This window comes from Amblyraja radiata, chromosome 4 (genome assembly GCF_010909765.2).
Source record: "Amblyraja radiata isolate CabotCenter1 chromosome 4, sAmbRad1.1.pri, whole genome shotgun sequence".
In the NCBI taxonomy this organism is placed as follows: domain Eukaryota; kingdom Metazoa; phylum Chordata; class Chondrichthyes; order Rajiformes; family Rajidae; genus Amblyraja; species Amblyraja radiata.
Window position 1 is genome coordinate 112,415,679 of NC_045959.1, and position 19,552 is coordinate 112,435,230.

The 19,552-nt window shown below is 41.8% G+C and overlaps 1 protein-coding gene across 1 annotated transcript in view; it reads right to left on the reverse strand.

Annotated features, from left to right (window-relative positions):
• The window catches only part of pde1c (phosphodiesterase 1C), a 267,349-nt gene that overhangs the window by 187,890 nt on the left and 59,907 nt on the right, over positions 1 to 19,552 (reverse strand).

A 19,552-nucleotide genomic window follows, 5' to 3' on the forward strand; every position in this document is an offset into this window, starting at 1 on the left:
TTTGTTGGGGAAGCCACAATAAACAAAATCTTTCTTCCACAGTAGCTTTGTGTGTGTTAAGGGCCTGTCTCACTTACATGTCCTTGGCACGCAAATTACGCGACTTTGTGGTCGTGTTGAGCCGCGATGGTCCCGCGAAGGTCATGCACAGCCGTCTGGAGCGCGTGATGTCATTTGAAGATGGACGCAAAATGCTGGAGTAACTCAGCAGGGCTGGCAGCATCTCTGGAGAGAAGCAATGGGTGACGTTTCGTGTTGAGACTCTTCTTCAGTCTGAAAAGGGTCTTGACCTGAAATATCACCCATTGCTTCTCTCCAGAGATGCTGCCGGTCCCGCTGAATTACTCCTGCATTTTGTGTCTATCTTCAATTTTCTTGGCCCCGCTCTGGGAGTAGAAGTGGGGGCGGATCCGGATCCGCAACGGCCGTGAGCCCCAGGCCGAGTTCGACGATCGTTTGCCTGCTTCTGCTGCTGTTGAAGGTGAGACGCACCAGGGTCTTGGGCCTGTCCCACTTTGGCCGTCAGTTCCGCGACAGGCCGTTGGTGCGCAAAGATTTCGTTCACTACAAAAATTTCGGAGTCCCGCGCGATGTCGCACACAACTACATACCCCTCCTCGCTTCTAAGTGGGACCGGCCCCGCGTGGCCATACGATGCCCGTGCGCCTCAACGCGACCACGAGGTCGGGTAATTTGCGTGCCACGGACACGTAAGTGGGACAGGCCCTTAAGCTTAGACAGGTATTAGAGATTGGAACTTCAAATGTTTCTGTTTGTTTTGTGATCAAATAAGATGATGCTTGAATATTCTACTTAATCCAAATGAGTGTAGTAAATGTCCTTACTTCAGAGCTCAATGAGTTAGCCCTGCTGATTTGTATTGTTCTGATCCCAAATATACTTTATTATATTTGACGGCAAGTGGGCGAGTTAATGAACACTGGGAGAGAGCAACTTCACTTGAGGGTATACATCAACATGCAGTAGGTCCTACACATCAAGAGTCAAGTGTGGATGGCCAATCTTAAAGAGCATTCACAGCCCTGGGATTACAATAAACACTATCAGCGAGTTGAATATTCTGAATGCTCCACCTGTTGCAGTGTAAACTGAGAATTGTTATAAGCTTCAGCCTCCTGTGTTTGGGAGAGAAAGTCTTTGTCCGTGGCCAGCTATCTCCTGCAAATGATTCATCTCTCCTGTTATATAACTGAAATGTGCCTGTGATGATAGAATTCCAATCTACTTCCGAATATTACAAAAACATTGTGCATAGAAATTCAGAGACGGAACTGCAGATGCTGAAAGGGCAAGGTGCTGGAGGAACTCAGCGAGTCAGGCAGCATCTGTGAAGGAAATGGACAGATGATGTTTCACGTCGGGAGTCTTCAGACTCTTCTTCAGTCCCGAAGACCGGAAATGTCTTCTCTCCATTCCCTCCACAGATTCCGTCTGAGCCGTAACTTCCTCCAGCAGTTTGTGTTTTGCTCAACATTTAAAAACTGCAATTGGATGAGATTAAGTGTGCTATAAACCCCAATACTTATGAGAATCGTTCTTACATGGGATGCTCACTAACAGCACACCTCCTAGCCTTTCCATGGGCCAGCCTGACATGCAGGTACTTAGCACCATTGCAAACCCATCTGATGTTTAGAAAGTTAAAATCCCCACACTATTACAAACAATAGACAATAGACAATAGGTGCAGGAGTAGGCCATTTGCCCCTTCGAGCTTGCACCGCCATTCAATGTGATCATGGCTGATCATCCCCAATCAGTACCCCGTTCCTGCCTTTTCCCCATATCCCCTGACTCCGCTATTTTTAAGAGCCCTATCTAGCTCTCTCTTGAAAGCATCCAGAGAACCTGCCTCCACCAGGCAGAGAATTCCAAAGACTCACCACTTTCTGTGAGAAAAAGTGTTTCCTCGTCTCCGTTCCAAATGGTTTACTCTTTATTCTTAAACTGTGGCCCCTGATTCTGGACTCCCCCAACATCGGGAACATGTTTCCTGCCTCTAGTGTGTCCAAGCCCTTAACAATCTTATATGTTTCAATGAGATGCCCTCTCATCCTTCTAAACTCCAGAGTGTACAAGCCCAGCTTGTACCTCATTCTCTCAGCATATGACAGTCCCGCCACCCCGGGAATTAACCTTGTAAACCTACGCTGTACCTATTATTACCTAGAACCTATTATTCTTGCTGCTATCTGAGATCTCCCTATATATTTCCATCTCTAACACTCGCTTACTATTTCAGAGGGGTGGGACGGGGTTGGGGCAACAGTATAATCCCATCAAACTAATCTCTCCATTCTTATTTCTCATGTCCGGCAGCTTGTATGTTGCATATTTTTACTCCATAAAGTACTGCTGAATAGTCTGATGAACTAACAGAGTTAACAAGGAAACCCCGTGTAGTTTGTAGAAGGGCCATGACTATTATTATCACCATGCTCAGCTGTGCCTTTCAAATATAAAGGATTAAGAAGGCACTAATTATTTTTCTGTCACGTATTTATCCCCGGGTGCAGTGTAGTCCCTTAAAGCTAGTGGAGCTGCTATCTTGCAGCATCAGAGAACCGGGTTCAAAGCTGACTTCGGGTGCTGTCTGTTTAGAGTTTGTATGTTCTCCCTGTGCCCATGTGGGTTTCCTCCAAATACGTCAGTTACTCCTCCATCCCAAAGATGTGTGGATGTGTGTATCTTAATTTGTCTCTGTAAATTGTCCCTGGTGTGTCAGGAATAGATGCAAAAATGGGATAACATAGAACTAGTGTGAAAGAGTGATCGGTGGTCTGCGTGGACTCGGTTGACTGAAAGGCCTGTATCCATACTGTATCTTTCGATCAATTCAATCAAAAGAATTGTCAAAAAGTAGAGGCATGCCAACATGTGTGGAATTGATCACGAGTTCTCGTGAAATTTAATCAGAAGCATCACCATTGAGCGAATGGAATCCTTTGTGATTACCGAATAGCTCAAGCTTGTAACGAGGAACTTACAGTACGTGGCTAATGAATGCAGTCTATGAATGTCAGTATTCAGGCAGGCCTTTAATAGAAGAAAACCTGATCTGCCTAATTGTCCGAGCTGAAGGAATATTAATAAAGGATTTTCTCCTTGAGTGAACAGCATCAGTGTCATCCCTAATGCAGCAATGCACAGCAATCTGGAGGATGTGGCAAACACAGAGGCAATGGTCCAGAATAATCTTGAGACTAGAATAAACAGCGACTTCAATCATGAGAACAGTCCAGACACATATACGTGACGGCTTGAGGTCACTCAAAATCACAACTTTCTGACACATGCCTTGTTGAAATGTAGCCTGCACAGATATCGCTCCTCAGAAAAGTATGGAGTTTTGTGCAAATCCTTGTGAACCCTAAGAGGATCAGCATTTTCAGGATCAACAATTTATGTCTCCTCCAAGTGGTTCTGACACCCAAGTTTCATTTCTATGTCATCTGGCTGGAGGAGTGATAAGTGCAGACAAACACATGAAAAAATATTGAGTGTATAAATATCCTAGAAGGTGCAAGGAGGATGTGGTTTTAAGTCTCACTAATTTGCAGAGAAAACAATGAGGTTGCAGAGTACAGTGAAACAGCTTGGTAAGGAAGTAGGAATAAGGAACTAGGAAAGATAGTCACAAAAAGTGTCTATCGAGACCCTTCTTCAGACCTGAAACGTCACCCATTCCTTCTCTCCAGAGATGCTGCCTGTGGATTTGTGTGTTAATTGGTCTCTGTAAATTGTCCCTGGTGTGTCAGGAATAGATGCAAAAATGGGATAACTTAGAACTAGTGTGAAAGAGTGATCAATGGTCTGCGTGGACTCGGTTGACTGAAGGGCCTGTATCCAGACTATATCTTTCGATCAATTCAGTAAAAAAATAGAGGCATGCCAACATGTATGGAATTGTTCACGAGTTCTCATGAAGTTTAATCAGAGGCATCACATTGAGCGAATGGAATCCTTTGTGATTACCGAATAGCTCAAGGTTACTCCAGCTATTTGTGCCTATCTTTGGTTTAAACCAGCATCTGCCATTCCTTCCTACACTTAAGGAATTACGAATATTGATTTACAACAAAAAAAGCTTAAAGTGCTGGAGTAACTGGGCGGGTCAGGCAACATCCCTGGAGAACAAGGATGGGTGACGTTTCAAGTTGGAATCCTTCTTCAGACTCATATTCTTTAGAAAGAAAGAACTGCAGATGCTGGTTAATACACAAAAGGACACAAATTGCTGGAGTAACTCAGGAAGTCAAGCAGCATTCCTGGAGAATGTGGATAGGTGACTTTTTGGGGTCAAGACTGAAGAAGGGTCTCAACCCAAAGCACCTATCCTTGTTCTTCAGGGATGTTGGCACACACCTGTGAGAGTGTCATTTAGCATTAGTTAATGAAATTGGCTCTTCTCATTATACACAGTGCATTAGACATTCCAGAAAAGTGTTTGGGATATTCGAAGAAACTAAATTTCTGATATAATTACTGAGAATCACAAATCTAACGGTAATGAGTCGGTCATGACCAGCTGCATCTCTACGTGGTGCGGCAGCTGTACAGCTGCGGACTGGAAGTGCCTTCAGAGAGTGGTGAGGACAGCGGAAAAAATCATTGGGACTTCTCTTCCTTCAATCATGGACATGGGGTACAAGCGCTGTCTGATTAGAGCTAAGGGCATTACCAGAGCCCCCACACACCCACAATTCGGACTGTTTATACTGCTTAACTCTGGGAGGAGGTACCACAGCATGAAGAGCGGGACAACCAGGTTCTGCAACAGCTTCATCCCCCAGGCCATAAGATTACTGAACAATCAACAAAACCGAGGATAGAACTTTTTAAATATCGACACTTTTTAAAAAACTTTTTATATATATTTATTTTACAGAACCATGCACATGAGGCATTTATATGGACGCACCTAGCACTTTTACTTTTACTATTTACCTAATTGGAGAGTCAAATGCAACAAAATTTCGTTCAAGGTGCACTGCGTCTAGGTGTATATCTGAATGACAATAAAGTATTCATTCATTCATTCATTCATTCATTCATTCATTCATTCAACTTATGTTTACTCTTCAATTGCTAATTTAAGCAGAAAGTGCTATGATCATGTGGTCTATACACCCTCAATCTGAGACAGACAAGATAGAATCGCAAATTGTTCACTGTTAGCTCAAAGTTTCTGCTGTTAGCTTTGAATCACTTCCTTGTACTGGGGTCAAGGAAAGAGCGTTCATATCGCAGCCCTGTCTCCACCAATCTTTCCACCACCGTGCACAAGAAGCACAAGAAGCGACAAGACAGACACCATTGTTTGCAGATGCTAAGAAGTGAATTCAGCTCTGGCTGAACAACTTCTAATCTTGTGTGTGGACCCGATAAGAAGAAGACTTACTTGTACTAATGACTAATGGGCCTGTCCCACTTAAGTGTCCTTGGCACGCAAATTACACAACCTCGTCGTCGCGTTGAGGCGCATGGGCATCGTGTGGCCGCGCGGGGCCGGTCCCATTGAGAAGCGTGGAGGGGTATGGAGTTGTGAACGGTATCACGCCGCGCTCCGAAATTTTTGTAGCGAACAAAATATTTGCGCGCCAACGGCCTGTCGCGGAACTGACGGCCAAAGTGGGGCAGGCCCAAGACCCTGGCACGACGCAACGACTCATCTCCAATAGCAGCAGAAGCAGGCAAACGATCCCCGAACTCGGCCTGGGGCTCACAGCCGTTGCGGTCCGAATCCGCCCCACTTCTACTCCCAGAGCGGGGCCAAGAAAATTGAAGATAGACACAAAATGTTTCTATGTTTCTATGTAAAATGCAGGAGTAACTCAGCGGGGCCGGCAGCATCTCTGGAGAGAAGCAATGGGTGACGTTTCGGTCAAGACCCTTCTTTCAGACTGAAATTAGCATGCCAAGGACACGTAAGTGCGACAGGGGCTTAACTGTGGAGTCCTACATGATCACTGTAACAGCAAGAACATGAAATACAATCCATTCACAACATTTAGATGCATCATTTTTAGGTGAATTTTATGCTTCTCTTGACACAGCCCTACAGTCCTCAATTAATTGGTGTTCATTTCCCCTTGATTTGATGGCAATGGCTGAATGGGGGAATATGCCATGCTGCGAAGCAACAAATTGATGAAATACAATATAATCCTGCTGAATGATCATCAAATTGAAATGTTATCTTTCCTTTGCACTGATAATGTCTTATCTGTGGAGTGTCTCCAACATTTTGTTTTCAATTGATGTAATGGAGCTCTGCTCCTTCTAATAACTCAAACAGTACTTCATAGATAGTCAGCTTTAAGCAGCAAAACCAATTCTAAATCTATCCCATTTATCAAAATGGCAACAAAATGAAGGCTGTCTGTCCTCAGTGAAAAATATGGTCTTTTAAAAGCAAATGTCAGTTTCATGGTAACATTAAATGATTTTATTACTGCATTTCAGATTACATTAACTGAATTTAAATTTCCCAGCTGCCAGAGAAAATTAAAACAGGCATTTCTGAATCATTTATACACATGCGTTAACAATACTGCAATATCATTGCTCCATTAAGAATTGTTTTCTTAAAGATTTAATTTTCATAAATAGCCATGATATGAAACTATTCTCAATGTATATTTGGAATTTGTTTGAATATTTGGGCATGATGGGGATGCAGGATACAGAAGAGCATCAGTCTAAAGAAGGGTTTCGACCCGAAATGTCACTATTCATGTTCTCCAGTGATGCTGCCTGACCTATTGAGTTACATGAGCACTTTGTATCTTTTTAGGATGAGCAATTTGTTTTGAGGAAATTTGCATGAAATTGATTTCAATTGTATTTTTACTAAATGCTGATTTTATCACTGCATTTCAGATGACATTGAAAATATAATGATATAAAGTTGGTAACAGTGATTGTAATCTTACAAAAACTATTGGTTTCTAGAGGAGTGAAATTCTGATGGATTTTCAGAAGTGCCACTCATAGAAACAAAGAAACATAGAACATAGGTGCAGGAGTAGGCCATTCGGCCATTCAATATGATCATGGCTGATCATCCAACTCAGTATCCCGTACCTGCCTTCTCTCCATACCTCTCCATCCCTTTAGCCACAAGGGCCACATCTAACTCCCTCTTAAATATAGCCAATGAACTGGCCTCAACAAACTTCTGTGGCAGAGAGTTACAGAGATTCACCACTCTCTGTGTGAAAAATGTTTTTCTCATCTCGGTCCTAAAGGATTTCCCCTCTATCCTTAAGCTGTGACCCCTTGTCCTGGACTTCCCCAACATCGGGAACAATCTTCCTGCATCTAGCCTGTCCAACCCCTTAAGAATTTTGTAAGTTTCTATAAGATCCCCCCTCAATCTCCTAAATTCTAGCGAGTACAAGCCAAGTCTATCCAGTCTTTCCTCATATGAAAACGTTATTTAACAAAACAAAACCTCATGGCATTTGTAAGATAATGGGCAGGAAGCAGGAGATAGGAATAGGGTTACCACTTATAGATTGGTGATCTACTAGCAATCAGTGTTGGGACAACATATATGCATGATTTAGAAGAAGTAACATACCTGAGCCAAACTTGCAGATGTGGGTGGGATGACAAACTGCAAGGAGGATACAGTCAGTTTCCATAGCAATATTTTTAGATTAAGTGAGAGGGTAAGAAGTTGGTAAATGAAGTATTTTGTGGGAATATGTGAAATTGTTCACTTGGGAAGGATGAACAAATCAACAGATCTAGTGTATCAGGGTTAGCTTTTGGTCTCCTGATTTAAATAAAGATATTCCAGCATTGAAGGCAGAACAGAGAAGGTTTACTATGCTGGTCCCAGGTATGGAGGAATAGTCTTCCGACAAAAGATTAATGGGTTGGTTCCATGCTCATTGAAGTACAGAAGTGCGAAGTTATTATTAAAATTTGTAAGTAGACAAAAATGCTGGAGAAACTCTGCGAGTGAGGCAGCATCTATGGTAAAAACTGTTGATGGCTTGACAAGCTAAATGCAGGAAGAATGTGGAAGAGTAAAGACTGAGAGTATAGTTTAACAAACATAGAAACTTAGAAAAATAGGTGCAAGAGAAAGCCATTGAGCATTCTATATAATCATGGCTGATCATCCAAAATCAATTCCTGCTTTTTCCCCATATCCCTTGATTCCTTTAGGCCTAAGAGCTAAATCTAACTCTCTCTTGAAAACATCTACTGGCCTTCACTGCCTTCTGTGGCAGAAAATTCCACAGATTCACAACTTTCTGGGTGAAAAAGTTTTTCAGAGAGGACAAGGTAGAAAACTGAAGTTATTGATTGGCACAGCAGACTTAAAGGATTAAGTGGCCTGCTACGATTTCTGTTTCTTTTGGGAATTGACCCGGGTAATGGTCGTCAAAGAAAATGTGAATGATTTGAGGACAGTTCAGAGAGGATGTGACTACCTTCTTGACCAATGGAGAGCCCAAGTTGTGACCGAGCCAGCCAAATGAAATCATTGCCCACATACAGAAAGCCCGTCAAGGGATCCATTTCTAGTGGCATCAAACCATAGAAATATAGAAACATAGAAACATAGAAATGGAGTAGGCCATTCAGCCCTTCAAGCCTGTACCGCCATTCAATATGATCATGGCTGATCATCCAACTCAGTATCCTGTACCTGCCTTCTCTCCATACCCCCTGATCCCTTTAGCCACAAGGGCCACATCTAACTCCCTTCATACAACCTCACCTTAAGATGGCTATCCATGATATTGAACAATGACTCAAGCCCAAACCATAAATCATAAAAATACTTGCATCCTCCTTACAAATAAAATGTTCACATTTTAAGTTGTCCTTTACGGTCACCAAACCACAAAATGTTACAGCTGAGATAGAAATAAAATGCTGCATTCAAATTCTCCCTGTTGCTCTGCCAAGAACAATACTTAAATCCTGATAATGTTTTTTTCATCCTTGCATTTAAATTCCTGGTCAATCCCTCAAGTGCTTATTTTTATTTGTAACGATAACAAAGTACCAGATAATCCCAGCAAGGATGACTTGTTATGTAACTAAACTGGAAAACCATTCCAGCATGCACCCAAAAATCAACAACATTTTGGGCTTTTTTGTCAATTCATAAAGAAGCAATAATTTAAACATTTCATTTTATTTTGAGTGTGCAATTATTGCCAGTGAGGCAATGAGAAATGTGAACTTAAAATCTGCTGCAAAATTGCATTGTAAGCAGATTATGATGTCAATCAGTGTGCAATTGTGATTTGAAGCTAGCAATACACTTGAGCACCAAAGCTTACTTATAAATCAAAGCATGTAAAATTGAAAAACACCAAATAATTTTCTTTTGAGCATTTTGTTCGTGAGTGTTGGCTACATTTTGTCTTGGCAATAACATGGCTGAGCTAAAGGTGGTGACTTTCAATAAAGAATGTTGAAATTATTAGTTTTTAATATATGTAATGACAATGAAAGTTGAAATGAATCACTTTTCAGATCATGGGGAATGGACAATGTTAAGGTTATTGATTGTCAAACAAAGAACCAAAACAATAAAAAATGTACAATGTCAAGCCTTGGTGTGGCACTGTGGTAACTGAGCAATTATCTTCACAACTCTGTTTTCAAAGTCTTCATTCATGCTCCTGCATCTGAGCCATCATTCAGTGAATCTATACACTGGGCAATTAGATGCACCCTGATAGTAGGCCATGAGAGAAATTCTGTTTGTTGCAGTCTGCCTTGTTTTTGGCCTGCCGCTGTGGGTAATGGCAAGACTGTGGAGATTAAGTAATGAGAATAAAGCAGTACATATCCCACTCTGCACTGGAGGCACCTCTCGAGCACAAACATCCCAGTGAGGATCCAACTTGCATTTGCTCACAAAGTCCTATATTTATGCACCTCAGCATGGACAGATGCCATGCCCTGGAAACTGACAGCTGAGATATTGTGCACAAAACAAAGAGTTTTGTAAGCACTTGCTTCCCAAGTGCAATGTTACTTAATCAGATCTTTTTACGTTGCCCACAACTATTTATATGCTTAGAGTGTGACAACTAATTAAAATGAACGATGGAGGCTATATGTTTACTTTGCCTTCTCGGCCATTGTTATGCTATCCGAATGGTGCAACTAGGCTTCATAACAAGAACTGCAGGAACAAATAAATCAGAATTCTCAACTTGTTCTATGGTACTTGCTTTCTCTCATCTCTTCCCCAACCATTTCTTCCACACTAAGATATTCAGATCATGGTGTGAAAGACTCAGACTTGGCATCCTCCTTCAGGAGAATCTTGGTTTTCATAGCTTGAATACTTCAATGCTCATCACAAACACTCTGGATACATGAAAATTGCAGCTGATAGGATTCTTTCTTTCTCTGCATCTCAGTTCTTTCTTTCTTTCTCTATAGCTTAATTCAGCTGCATGCTGGATCCTCAATTCTGACCCATCTTATTGAATCCTTGCCCTGATACAAATTAGATGTCAGTTACACTTCCATTTTTTTTCTCAATCAAAGTCACATATCTTACACATTTAAATGTATCTGTCAAGGAACAAGGAAAGACAAAGGTATGTTGTTCATGTCCAATATTGCTTAAATTCTTATTTGCATGTCACTGATACTACAGCATCTGGATTTTTGAGGATGTGACAAGCAAAATGGATGAAGAGGAGCCAGTGGATGTAGTGTATCTAGACTTTCAGAAAGCCTTTGATAAGGTCCCGCATGGGAGACTGGGGACTAAAATTAGAGCACATGGTATTGGGGGCAGGGTGTTGACGTGGATAGAAAATTGGTTGGCAGACAGGAAGCAAAGCGTAGGAGTAAACGGGTCCTTTTCAGAATGGCAGGCAGTGGCGCGTGGAGTGCCGCAAGGCAACTGTTTAAAATATATATTAATGATTTGGAAGAGGGAATTAGGAGCAACACAAGCAAGTTTGCAGATGACACAAAGCTGGGTGGCAGTGTGAACTGTGAAGAGGATGTTAGGAGGTTGCAGTGTGACCTGGACAGGTTGAGTGAGTGGGCAGATGCGTGGCAGATGCAGTATAATATAGATAAATGTGAGGTTATCCACTTTGGTGGCAAAAACAAGGGGGCAGATTATTATCTCAATGGGGTTAGGTTAGGTAAGGGGGAGGTACAGCGAGACCTGGGCGTCCTTGTACATCGGTCACTGAAAGTTGACGTGCAGGTACGAACGCAGGCAGATAAGAATGCTAATGGAATGTTGGCCTTCATAACAAGAGGATTTCAGTATAGGAGTAGAGAGGTTCTTCTGCAGTTGTCTAGGGCTCTGGTAAGACCACATCTGGAGTATTGTGTACAGTTTTGGTCTCCTAATTTGAGGAAGGACATCCTTGTGATTGAGGCAGTGCAGCATAGGCTCACGAGATTGATCTCTGGGATGGCGGGACTGTCATATGAGGAAAGATTGAAAAGACTAGACTTGTATTCACTGGAGTTTAGAAGGATGATCTTATAGAAACATATAAAATTATAAAAGGACTGGACAAGCTAGATGCAGGAAAAATGTTCCCAATGTTGGGCGAGTCCAGAACCAGGGGCCACAGTCTTAGAATAAAGGGGAGGCCATTTAAGACTGAGGTGAGAAAAAACTTTTTCACCCAGAGAGTTGTGAATTTGTGGAATTCCCTGTCACAGATGGCAGTGGAGGCCAAATCACTGGATGGATTTAAGAGAGAGTTAGATAGAGCTCTAGGGGAGAAGGCAGGAGAAGGCAGGCACGGGTTATTAATTGGGGACGATCAGTCATGATCACAATGAATGGCGGTGCTGGCTTGAAGGGCCGAATGGCTTCCTCCTGCACCTATTTTCTATGTTTCTATGTTTCCATCACTGTCAATGGCACAGTTTGCTTAAATCGAATTCCTTGTATGTTTTTTACATACTTGGCTAATAGATTAATTATAAATCAATACAATACAATACAATACATACAGAGGTTTAGTAAATCTCTAACATTAATATGAACCCGTGACCATCCAGGTCAGGAGTCCCCCAAAATACAGCTCAGGGGCCAAATTTAGCCCAATTATGTATTTTTGACTAATCATTAAGTAACAGAAATGGGTATAACTCTGTCTGCACATAGTAGGAAAGATGCAAGCCCAGAGCACAATGATGTCATGCTACCCTCATTGGTTCAACGGCAAGGTGCACCATTATTATGTTCAGCCAATCAAACACCTGTACAAGCGGACCAGTGGGGGTGGTTTATCAAGCAATGCAAGCTAAAAGTAGTCAAGGTAATATGACGGGAGACATGAACTCTTTGAAAGAGTAAGCCTGTCAGCCAACATAGTCACTAGAAGAGCAAAGGCCTTGGATGACAATCTGTTTACACCATTACAAGTTTATGCCAAAATGTGTACTTCAATAAGTTATAGTATGACCAGTAAATTTCAGTCCTTCTCAGAAAATTCCTGATCAGCGATTAACCCTTCCACAGAGACATTCAATGATTCAAAGATTTTTGGAGCTGTGCACTAAAATTGGCAGATTCATCATTGGGAAAGGAAGGTCTGTGAAAGAACTTGTTGATAGCCAGTAGCTACAGAACCTGACTTCTCAAACCAACATTTTCCCACATTATACTTCATTTGCCAGGTCTTCTATTCCATTTATACTTCCATTGAAGCAACAATGCACAGATGAACAGCAAATCTAGTATCCTCCTCACAGTTTACCTTTCCCCTGCCCACTTTTGTGTCACCTTCAAAGGCCCGATTCCTTGTGAGCTAATCCATGTGAAGTCATCTTTTTAAGTCGCAATGTATCCCTAGTCACAGTATATAGTTCTATTCCATATCCAATAGCATGTTCAGTGCCACTCCATAAGCATACATAGACCCCTAACCCCATCCCCATCCACTCCTAGGTTTTCAAAAACCTGAAGCCTTACTGCAATAATATAGAATCTTGGCGAGCACAACCAAAATACTGTATATAATTTTCATCTTTTAGCACAAGGAAGTATACACTCGCTGAGAGGGATCATAATGAGGGCTAACTACATTGATTCCAGGAAACATAAAAACATAGAAACCTAGAAAAATAGCTGGAGGAGTAGGCCATTCGGCCCTTTGAGACAGCATCGCCATTAAATATGATCATGGCAGATCATCTAAAATCAGTACCCCTTTCCTGCTTTTTCACCATATCCCTTGATTTCTTTAGCCCTTTATGCTAAATCTAACTCTCTCTTGAAAACGTCCAGTGAATTGGCCTCCACTGCCTACTGCGGCAGAGAATTCCACAGATTCACAACTCTCTGGGTTAAAAAGTTTTTCCTCATCTCAGTCCTAAATGGTATACCCTTAATTCTTAAAGTGACCGCTGGTTCTGGACTCCCCCAACATCGGGAGCATTTTTCCGACATCTAGCCTGTCCAATCCTTTAAGAATTTTATATATTGCTATAAGATTGCCTCTCATCCTTCTAAATTCCAGTGAATGAGAGGATTTGAGGAGAGACTAATCGGGAACTCTCAATGGACTTTAGAAAAGTGCCAACCATTTCTGTACCTTTTCCACTTGTCCACATTTAGAAGCTACAAATTAGACTTTACTTTAGACTTTAGAGAAACAATGTTGAAACAGGACCTTCGGTCCACTGACCAGCGATCACCCTGTACACCAGCACACACTAGGGACAATTTTTACAATGTTGCCAAAGTCAATTAACCTGTACGTCCTTGTAGTGTGGGAGGAAACCAGAGCACCTGGAGAAAACCCACGCGGTCACAGGGAGAATGTACAAACTCCATAAAGACAGCACCTGTAGTCAGAATCGAACTAAGGTATCTGGTGCTGCAAGGCAGCAACTCTACCAGTGCCGTCCCAAAAGTCAGGTGATTAATTGACCACTGCGGGAACTGGGCAAGGTATATCTTCAGAGGATTCAGAGAATCTCTAGTACGAGATTCTAGATCTAGTGTTCAATTTTCACACAACATGCACTAAATTAGGATGGAAATGAAGATAAATTTCTTTATATGAATATTTGGAATTTACCATGCCAAAGGTGAATGGACGATTTGTTTGTTCCAAAGGGAGATTGATAGATTTTTGTTACTCAAGGAGTCTAGGGTTTTGGATATAGCATTCTACCTTAGGTTGAGATCAATGATCACCCATGATCATCTTGAAAGGCAGAGCAGGCTCAAAGAAACAAATACCTAATCCTGTTATTTATGTTATAATATTTGTTTTACCATCTGTGTAATCACGTGGGAAGAGCACTGCCAAAGATCTGAAACGATACAGAACTGGACATTTCTATTGTGACAGCCTGTTAATATTTGTTTCAGCACTATAGACCACATTAGCAATCACTGAACAGAACTAATAATCTGACACTGTGGGATTTGCAGTCTGGAATTGGCAGTAACTAAAATGATTTACACCTGCATGTAATTAGTTCACTCATTCAATGATAAAATTATAATTTCCATGCAACAAGTACATTGTGATCCAAGAGCCTGCAGTATTTATATCGTTTTCTCTGCACCAGCTGTTCTCAAGTAACATCATTTCAAGTCTGCGTTTAATCAATGAGTTCTTCATTTAGATCTTGCAGCACTCTGGTTAGGTAAAACAGACATAAGTGATTTCATGGCCAAAACGTTCTGATTCTGCTGAGGGCCTCCTTTTCACATTCAACTGAACATGTCAACTAGATCTTAGCACCTGATGCTTTTAATCTATAAAACGTTGATCATCTAAAACTGCAATTCTAATCCTGTACATTGTGACCAAAAGTTTGAAGCCAGTCTGAAAATCACCATGAAATCAACTGGTGTGGAAGGATGCATGCTCTTTTTTACTTGGGAACTGATGCAAATTATATATTTGATCAGGTCCTGTGGACGTAGCTACCTTTATGTCCTTTAATATATCCAGCATTATATATACAGAATATATCCTCTTCTGTAACATTAACTCTCTTCAAGTCATCACTATTAACTTCCCTCAGTTTTCCAGCATCCACTTCTTCCTTCCTGGTTATATTTGGTTAGGACCATGCCCATCTCCTGTGTTTTCACACATAGATAATCTTGTTCACATTTAAGGAACCTTGTTCTCATCCTAGTTACTTTTTTTTCCCCTTAATATATTTGTAGCATCCCTTTGTATTTACTTTTTCTTCACTGCCAAATTTATCTCATGAGCCCTTTTTGACCTCCTGATTTCCCTCATCTCCTGCACTCATCAATATTTCATGGGGACATATTTCACCTGTCCCCAGCTGCCTATACCTGACAGTGTACCCTCCTGTCCGACTGCAGGGTTACAATATTTTCTTCAATGTTTTCAGTTAATTCAGCACTAAGGCCAAGTATGAGCTTAGGGGGCTAGAACTACACAACCAATGTAGGCTGCAGAGATCTGACAACAGCTTTAATTGATCCTACAAAGCTGGGAAAACTTGGTGCCAAGACAACATTTCCTCAATGTCAGCAAGACAAAGGAGATTGTAATCGACTTCAAGAAGCAAAGCGGTTCACCGATCTATATTGATGATGCCTAAATAGAGATTCATAGAAATAAATTTCACCAGCAACTTGTCCAGGGCCATATCAAAGTAATGGCCAAGAAAACACATCAATATCTATACTTTCTTATCAGGGTTAGGAATGTTTGGCATGTCCCCAACAACTCTCACCAGCTTCTACAGATGTGCTGTAGAAAGTATTTTATCGGGTTGTATCACAACATCATTTAGGAACAGCTCCATTCAAGACCACAAGAAATTGCACAGAAATGTGGACGCAGCCCAGACCATCATGCCAACCAACCTCCCTTCCATTGACTCCATCTACACCACGCTGCCTCGGCAAGGCCACCAGCATAATCATGGACGAGTCTCTCCCCAGTCACTCCCTCTTCACCCCACTCCCATCAGGCAAGGTACAGAAGAGTGAAAACGCCTACCTCCAGATTCAGAGACAGTTTCTTCCCAGCAGTTTTCAGGTAACTGAACCTTCCTATCACCAACTAAAGAGCTGTCCTGACCCTAACATCTACCTCATTGGAGACCCTCAGACTATTTTTAATTCGACTTCACTGGACTTTATCTTGCAGTAAATGTTATTCCCTTCATCCTGTATCTGTACACTGTGGATGGCTTGATTGCAATTGTGTTGTGTCTTTCCACGGAGTGGATAGCATGCAACAAAAAAGCTTTTCACTCTACCTCGGTACACGCGACAACAATATATTATACCAAACTAAACTAAGGCTCTTGAATGTATTCTAAGAGCAATAATTAGTTTCACAAGATGCTTAAATATTCCTTTTATCAGAGATGAGATTCAAAAATGCCTTCAGATCTCAACAAGGACCCTTATTGATTTATATTGTACCAATTTTAAATACCCTTTAATATACTTGAAAGGAAGTGCTCGTACGTTGGTCATTTCCTTAAGTCTGTAACTATATAAACCCGCTTGCCAAGATTATATTTGCTTTCACGACTCAAGATGCAGCTGGTATTATGCATGAAAAATAAAAGCAGTGTAGATATTATGTGTGAATTACCATTTAGATTTGTAAAAAGGCCATAGCTTTGAAAATGACTTGGAACCAATAAGTGGTCCGCATGCTCCCTTGATGCAGTACATGCCAGAAACTGAACTGGTTTGGAAGATTCAACTACCTGACTTTGCCGGAATCTGCCGGAAATAGCAGGGGACCGGGGGTCCAATGAGATGGAGGAACTGAATGAAATCCAGGTTAGTCGGGAAGTGGTGTTAGGTAAATTGAATGGATTAAAGGCCGATAAATCCCCAGGGCCAGATAGGTTGCATCCCAGAGTGATTAAGGAAGTAGCCCCAGAAATAGTGGATGCATTAGTGATAATTTTTCAAAACTCTTTAGATTCTGGAGTAGTTTCTGAGGATTGGAGGGTTGCTAATGTAACCACACTTTTTAAAAAGGGAGGGAGAGAGAAAACGGGGAATTACAGACCAGTTAGTTTAACATCGGTAGTGGGGAAAATGCTAGAGTCAGTTATTAAAGATGGGATAGCAGCACATTTGGAAAGTGGTGAAATCATTGGACAAAGTCAGCATGGATTTACGAAAGGTAAATCATGTCTGACGAATCTTATAGAATTTTTTGAGGATGTAACTAGTAGAGTGGATAAGGGAGAACCAGTGGATGTGTTATATCTGGACTTTCAGAAGGCTTTCGACAAGGTCCCACATAAGAGATTAGTATACAAACTTAAAGCACACGGTATTGGGGGTTCAGTATTGATGTGGATAGAGAACTGGCTGGCAGACAGGAAGCAAAGAGTAGGAGTAAAGGGGTCCTTTTCAGAATGGCAGGCAGTGACTAGTGGGGTACCGTAAGGCTCAGTGCTGGGACCCCAGCTATTTACAATATATATTAATGATTTGGACGAGGGAATTGAATGCAACATCTACAAGTTTGCGGATAACACGAAGCTGGGGGCAGTGTTAGCTGTGAGGAGGATGCTAAGAGGCTGCAAGGTGACTTGAATAGGTTGGGTGAGTGGGCAAATGCATGGCAGATGCTGTATAATGTGGGTAAATGTGAGGTTATCCACTTTGGTGGCAAGAACAGGAAAGTAGACTTTTATCTGAATGGTGGCCGAATAGGAAAAGGGGAGATGCAACGAGACCTGGGTGTCATGGTACACCAGTCATTGAAAGTAGGCATGCAGGTGCAGCAGGCAGTGAAGAAAGTGAATGGTATGTTAGCATTCATAGCAAAAGGATTTGAGTATAGGAGCAGGGAATTTTTACTGCAGTTGTACAGGGCCTTGGTGAGACCACACCTGGAGTATTGCATACAGTTTTGGTCTCCTAATCTGAGGAAAGACATTCTTGCCATAGAGAGAGTACAGAGAAGGTTCACCAGACTGATTCCTCAGATGGCAGGACTTTCATATGAAGAAAGACTGGATAGACTCGGCTTGTACTCGCTAGAATTTAGATGATTGAAGGGTGATCTTATAGAAACTTACTAAATTCTTAAGGTGTTGGACAGGCTAGATGCAAGAAGATTGTTACAGATGTTGGGGAAGTCCAGAACAAAGGGTCACAGTTTAAGGATAAGGGGGAAGTCTTTTAGGACCGAGATGAGAAAAAAAAATTCGCACAGAGAGTGGGAAATCTGCGGAATTCTCTGCCACAGAAAGTAGTTGAGACTAGTTCATTGGCTATATTTAAGAGGGAGTTAGATGTGGCCCTTGTGGCTAGAGGGATCAGGGGGTATGGAGAGAAGGCAGGTACAGGATACTGAGTTGGATGATCAGCCATGATCATATTGAATGGTGGTGCAGGCTCGAAGGGCCGAATGGTCTACTCCTGCACCTATTTTCTATGTTTCTATGTTTCTATAACAGCAGGAAGATGATGTTGTAAATGCATAAATAGGAAGTTGGACAAGTTTTCTCCGAGATCTTTGGCGGCAATAACAAGGGGGGCAGATTATTATCTCAAGGGGGTTATGTTAGGTAAGGGAGAGGTGCAGCAAGACCTGGGTGTCCTTGTACACCAGTCACTGAAAGTTGGCGTGCAGGTACAGCAGGCAGTGAAAAAAGCTAATGGAATGTTGGCCTTCATAACAAGACGATTTCTGTATAGGAGTAAAGAGGAACTTCTGCAGTTGTATAGGGCTCTGGTGAGACCACATCTGCAGCATTGTGTACAGTTTTGGTCTCCTAATTTGAGGAAGGACATCCTTGTGATTGAGACAGTAGGTTCACGAGATTGATCCCTGGGATGGCGGGACTGTCATATGAGGAAAGATTGAAAAGACTAGGCTTGTATTCACTGGAGTTTAGAAGGATGAGGGGGTATCTTATAGAAACATATAAAATTATAAAAGTACTGGACTAGCTAGATGCAGGGAAAATGTTTCCAATGTTGGGCGAGTCCAGAACTGGGGGCCACAGTCTTAGAATAAAGGGGGACCATTTAAGACTGAGGTGAGAAAAAACTTTTTCACCCAGAGAGTTGCGAATTTGTGGAATTCCCTGCCACAGATGGCAGTGGAGGCCAAATCACTGGATGGGTTTAAGAGAGAGTTAGATAGAGATCTCGGGGCTAGAGGAATCAAGTGATATGGGGAGAAGGCAGGCACGGGTTATTGATTGTGGACGATCAGCCATGATCACAATGAGTGGCGGTGCTGGCTCGAAGGGCCGAATGGCCTTCTCCTGCACCTATTTTCTATGTTTCCTCCCACACTCCAAAGATGTACAGGTATGTAGGTAAATTGGCTTGGTAAAGGAGAAAAAAATTGTCCCTAATGTGTGTAGCATAGTGCTAATGTGCAGGAATCACTGGACTGCGCGGATCCGGTGGGTCTATTTCCGTGCTGTATCTCTAAACTGAACTAAAGTTTAACTGAGATATATTTCAAGTTATGAAGACGTAAAAAAGAAAATATGTTTTTCCTTTTGTAAAGAAATCAGGGCACATAGATATAAAATAAATGGTAAAAAGGGTAGAGAG